This window comes from Mirounga angustirostris, unplaced genomic scaffold (genome assembly GCF_029215605.1).
Source record: "Mirounga angustirostris isolate CCGP_5_RB_7025 unplaced genomic scaffold, mMirAng1.0.hap1 SCAF_3, whole genome shotgun sequence".
In the NCBI taxonomy this organism is placed as follows: Eukaryota; Metazoa; Chordata; class Mammalia; order Carnivora; family Phocidae; genus Mirounga; species Mirounga angustirostris.
In genome coordinates this window covers 129,015,724-129,021,723 of record NW_026991711.1, presented here as the reverse complement: position 1 = coordinate 129,021,723, position 6,000 = coordinate 129,015,724, and positions in this window count along the sequence as shown.

Below are 6,000 nucleotides of genomic sequence, written 5' to 3'. Positions count from 1 at the left end.
TAAATGTCAGAAAATTGTCTTGTGCATCTTGGTACGTAGTTGATAATTGAAAATGACAATAATTGAAATCAGACATGAATGTTTTATTCTACATCAGGAAAAAAATGAATAGAATTATTTGATTTGACAATAATTAAAATGATCTTAATGAGATCTATGCATATCTAGTCACCCCTTCCCTCTTCCATGCTTTCCCCTCCCTTTTTTTTTTGGTAGTGACCTCTTTCTCCAGTTTTTTCTCTATTACTGTCTTTTTCATTTTCTGCTTCTGTACTTAAAACAACAACAACAACAACAACAACAACAACAACAACAACAACAAAAAACTGCTTTCTCATTCCTCTGGTATTCCCAAGACATGGGAGCTGTGCCGGAATATAGTAGATGCTCGGTCATTTTGTTTCCCTTAACTATCTTCTCTAGCTAAAGAAACAGCATCAAGATATTTTATCTGGCACTTAGACTACAATAGGAATTTAGATGCATATATATTGTGCTGGATCTGGGTGAAAAACCTAAGAATCACTTACATCAGGAATGAAAGATAGGTTTCTTTCCAAGAGGACTCTACAATTGACTTGTTGGGGCCTTGTTTACTACTTTGTATTTTCTTACTCTATATTCTGTACCCCTGGAAATACATCAACCTCATTGTTTTAAAAGCCAGCAATTTCAACTGTCTCTTCCATTTTGCTTGTTTCTTGGTATCTTAAAACTAATGTTTAAAGTGATATGTTGATCCCTGTCTCCATCACCAATTACCCACCTCCATATACGTTCCCTTGTGTTCTTTATTTTACGAAATACCATCACAGTTCACCCTGTTGCCGAAGGTAGAAATCTGGCCGTCACCCTTAACACCTTCCTCTCGCCTAACCCTTCATATCCAAGCTATCAGAAAGTCCTTTTTTGTTTGTTTTTATGAAAGACTATTTTTTAGAGCAGTTTTAGGTTCACAGCAAAATTAAGAAGAAACTATGGAAATTCCTCATTATGTCCCCACAATTATATAGAATTTCCCATTATCAACGTCCTCCATCAATGTACAGTTGTTGTAATTATGACCTACAGTGACACATCATAATCATCCAAAGTGTTGTACATTTTTGGGGGCTGGCAAATGCATAATGACATACATGTATATGACATATATCCATAATTATAGTATCATACAGAGTGGTTTCACTGCCCTAAAATCCTCTGTGTTCCACTCATTTTTCTCTCCCCACCTCCTAAGCCCTGGCAAAAATGGATCTTTTTACTTTTTCTGTAGTTTTACCTCTTCCAAAATGTTGTATATTTGGAATCATGAATTAGTAGCATTTTCAGATTGGCTTCTTTCACTTAGTAATATGCATTTAAGGTTTCTTCATGTCTTTTCATAGCTTGCTAGCTCATTTTTTTTTTAAAGTACTGAATAGCACTCCATTGTCTGGATGTACCACAGTTTATTTATCCATTCTCCTACTGACAGACATCTTGGTTGCTTCCAAGGTTTGGCAATTAGTAAAACTGCTACAGACATCCATGTACAGTATTTCTTTGTTTTTGTTTTGTTTTGCTTTGTTTTGGTGGATGTAAGTTTTCAACTCCTTTGGGTAAACACCAAGGAATATGATTGCTGGATCATTTGGTAAGAGTATGTTTACTTTGTAAGAAACCACTGAACTGTCTTCTGAAATGGCTGTACCATTTTGTATTCCCAGCAATAATGAATGAGAGTACCTCCTGCTTCACAGCCTCATCAGGATTTTGTACTGTCAGTGTTCTGGATTTCGCCATTCTAATAGGTGTGTAGTAGGCATCTTACTGTTTTAATTTGCATTTCTCTGATGACATATGGTGTGGAGCATCTTTTCATATGCTTATTTGCCATCTGTATATCTTCTTTGGTGGGGTGTCTGTTAAGGTCTTTGGCCCATTTTTTAATCAAGTTTTTTTTTTTTTTAAGATTTTTTATTTATTTGACAGAGAGAGACATAGCGAGAGAGGGAACACAAGCAGGGGGAGTGGGAGAGGGAGAAGCAGGTTTCCCGCTGAGCAGGGAGCCCGATGCAGGGCTCGATCCCAGGACCCTGGGATCATGACCCAAGCCGGAGGCAGACGCTTAATGGCTGAGCCACCCAGGCGCCCCTCAGGTCATTTGTTTTCTTATTGTTGAATTTTAAGAGTCCTTTGTATATTTTGGATAATAGTCTTTTATCAGATATATCTTTTGCCCACACTTTTTTTCCAGTCTGTGGCTTGTCTTTTTATTCCTTTGAAAGTGTCTTTCACTGGGCAGAAGTTCTTAATTTTAATGTAGTCCAACTTATCATCTTTTTTCATGGATCCTGCCTTTGGTGTTATATCTAAAAAGTCATTATGACATTCAGTCCATTCATATTTTTCTTATCTTCAGGGGGTTTTATAGCTATGTGTTCATATTTACATTATGATCCATTTGAGTCAATTTTTGTGATGGGTGTAAACACTATGTCCAGATTTAGTTCTTTGCATGTGGATATCCATTTGTTTCAGTACCATTTGCTGAAAAGATAATCTTTTCTCCACTGTAATGTCTTTGCTCCTTTTTCAAGGATCAGTTGACTGTATTTATGTGGGTCTATTTCTGGACTCTAACATCTGTTCCATTGATCAATGGGTTTATTTTTTTCACTAATATCACACTGTCTTGATTAGTATAGCTTTATAGTATGTCCTGTAGTTGAGTAGTGTCAGTCCTCCAACTTTGTTCTTCTTCCAATATTACAGTGGTTATTCAGGGTCTTTTGCCTCTCCATATAAACTTAAGAATCATGTTTTTGATATTCATAAAATAACTTGTAGGTATTTTTATTGGAATTTCATTGAATCTATAGATCAAGTTGAGAAGAAATGACATCTTGATAATATTGAATCTCCTATTTATGAACATGGAATATCTATCCATTTATTTAGGTCTTTGATTTTTTTCATCAGCATTTTATAGTTTTCCTCATGTAGGTCTTGTATATTTTTTTAGATTTATACCTAAATATTTCATTTCTTTGGGTGCTAATGTAAATGGTACAGTGTTTTTAATGTCAAATTACACTTATTCATTGCTGGCATATAGGGAAAGTTATTACTTTTGTGTGTTAGTCTTGTGTTCTGCAACCCTGCTATAATTGCTTATTAATTCTGCATTTTTTTTTGTTGATTCAGGTTTTCTACCTAGATGATTATGTCATCTCCTGCAACATTGATATGATTGCTTATTAGCTCTAGGAGTTTTTTGTGGATTCTTTCAGATTTCCTACCTTGGCATCATGTCATCTGTGAACAAAGAGAGGTTTATTTTTCTTCCCAGTCTATATACTTCTTATTTCTTTTTCTTGTCTTATAACATCAGCTAAAATTTCTTGTATGATGTTGAAAAGGAGTGGTGAGAGGACATTGCTTTGTTTCTGATCCTAGTGGAATTCTTTGAGTTTCTCATCATTAAGTGTGATGTTAGCTGCAGGTTTTTTGTAGATAATCTTTATCAAGTTGAGGAATTTCTTCTCTACTTCAAATTTACAAAGAGTTTTTATTATGAATGGATATTGGATTTTGTCAAATACATTTTCTGCATCTACTGATATGATCATGTGATTTTTCTTTTTTAGTCTGTTGATGTGATGGGTTGTATTAATTGATTTTTGAATTGAGAACCAGTCTTGCATATTGGGGATAAATCCCACTTGGATGTAGGGTATAATTCTTTTTTTAATACACTGTTGGATTCAATTTGTTAATATTTTGTTGTAAATTTTTTCATCTATGTTCATGAGAGATATTGGTCTGTAGTTTTCTTTTGTTTTTGGTAATGCCTTTGCCTGGTTTAGGTATAAGGGCAATCAATGCTGGGCTTCATAAAATGAGGCAGGAATGTCCTACTGTTGCTTTTGTCCTCTGAAAGTGATTATAGAGAATAATTATAATTTCTTCCTTAAACACTTGGTAGAATTCATCAGTGAACCCATCTAGGCCTGGTTATTAACTATGGATTCAATTTCTTAATTAGATGTAGGACTAGTCAGATGTATATTTCTTTCTGTGTGAATTTTGGCATGTTGCGTCTTTGAAGGATTTCGTTCTATTTCATCTAACTTATCAAATTTGTGGGCATAGAGCTGTTCATAGTATTCCCTTATTGCCTATTAATGTCTATGGTATATATAGAGGTGTTCTCTCTTTGACTTGTGATCTTAGTAATTTGTGTTCCCTCTCTTTTTTCCTTAGATACCCTGGCTAGAGCCATGTCAATTTTATTGATCTTTTCAAAGAACCAGCTTTTGGGTTTCATTGATTTTCTCTATTGATTTCCTATTTTCAATTTCATTGATTTCTACTCTACTCATTATCTTTTCTTCTCCACACTTAGGATTTAATTTCTTCTTCTCTTTCTAATTTCCTAAGGTGAAGCTTAAATGATTGATTTTTGATTTTTCTTCTTTCCTAATGCATACAGTCAATGCTATAAATTTCCCTCTAAGCACTGCTTTCACTGCACACCACAAATTTTGGTTAGTTGGTTTTTAAAATTTTCATTTAGTTTATAGTATTTTCAAATTTCTCTTGAGGTTTATTCTTTGACCCATGTGTTATTTAGAAGCATGTTCTTTACTCTCCACATATTTTGGGATTTTTCCAGTTATCTTCCTGTTATTGATTTCAAGTTTAATTCCACTGTGGTCTGATGGCAGACATTGTAGGATTTCTATTTTTAAAATTCCTTAAGGTGTGTTTTATAGCCCATAATGTGGTCTGTCTTGGTAATGTTCTATGTGAGCTTGAGAAGAATGAATTTTGGATGAAGTTTTTGGATGAAGTAGTCTATAGATGTCAATTTTATCCCGTTGATTGATGATGCTGTTAAGTTCAACCATGTCCTTACTGGTTTTCTGCTTGCTGGATCTGCCCATGTCTGATAAAGGAGTGTTGAAGGCTTTAATTGTGATACTGGATTTATCTATTTCTCCTAGCAGTTTTATCAGTGTTTTCCTCACATTACTTGGTGCTCTGTTGTTAGGTGCATACATGTTAAAAAGTATTATGTTTTCTTGGAGAATTGACCACTTTATTATTATGTAATATCCTTCTTTATCCATGGTAATTTTCCTTGCTTTGAGGTCTTTTCTGTCTGAAATTAATACAGTAACTCTTGCTGTCTTTTAATAGGTGTTCCATCTATTTGTTTTTAGTTTCCAGCCTTAAAATTTTGAACAAATTTTCACTTTATATTTAAAGTGGATTTCTTGTAGACAACACATATTTGAGTGCTGTTTTTTGATCATCTCTGGGAATGTGTTTTAATTGGTGCATTTAGATCGATGTTCAAAGTGCTTTTGATATAGTTGGATTATTATCTACAATATTCATTACTGTTTTCTACTTACTGCCCTGGTCTTTGTTCCTCTTTTGGTTTGCCATTCTTTTTCTGTCTTTTATAGTTTTAATGGAGCATTTTTGTATGATTCTGTTTTTTCTCCTTTCTTAGAATAGAAGTTATGCTTCTTAAAAAGTGCTTTTCCTAGAGTTTATAATATACATTTACCACTAATGCAAGTCTACTTTCAAATAACACTGTACCAGTTAATGGGTATTGTGAGTACCTTATAATAACAATTCCTCCCTCCCATCCCTTGTATCATTGTTGTTATTCATTTTACTTGTATATAAACATACCTAAGCATCAAATACATTGCTGCTATTATTATTTTGGACAAGTTTTGACTGTTAGATCAATTAGGAATAAGAAAAATAAGTTTTAATTTTACCTGCACTTCATTCTCTGATGCTCTTCCATTCTTTATGTAGATCTGAGTTTTGGGCCTATATTGTCTCCCTTCTCTCTAAAGAACATCTTTTAACGTTTCTTGCAAGATAGGTCTACTGGAACAAAATCTCTCAACATTTGTTTGAAGAAGTCTTTGTTTCTTCTTCACTGTTAAAGTATAATTTTGTAGGTGCAAAATTCTAGATTGGTGGTTTTTT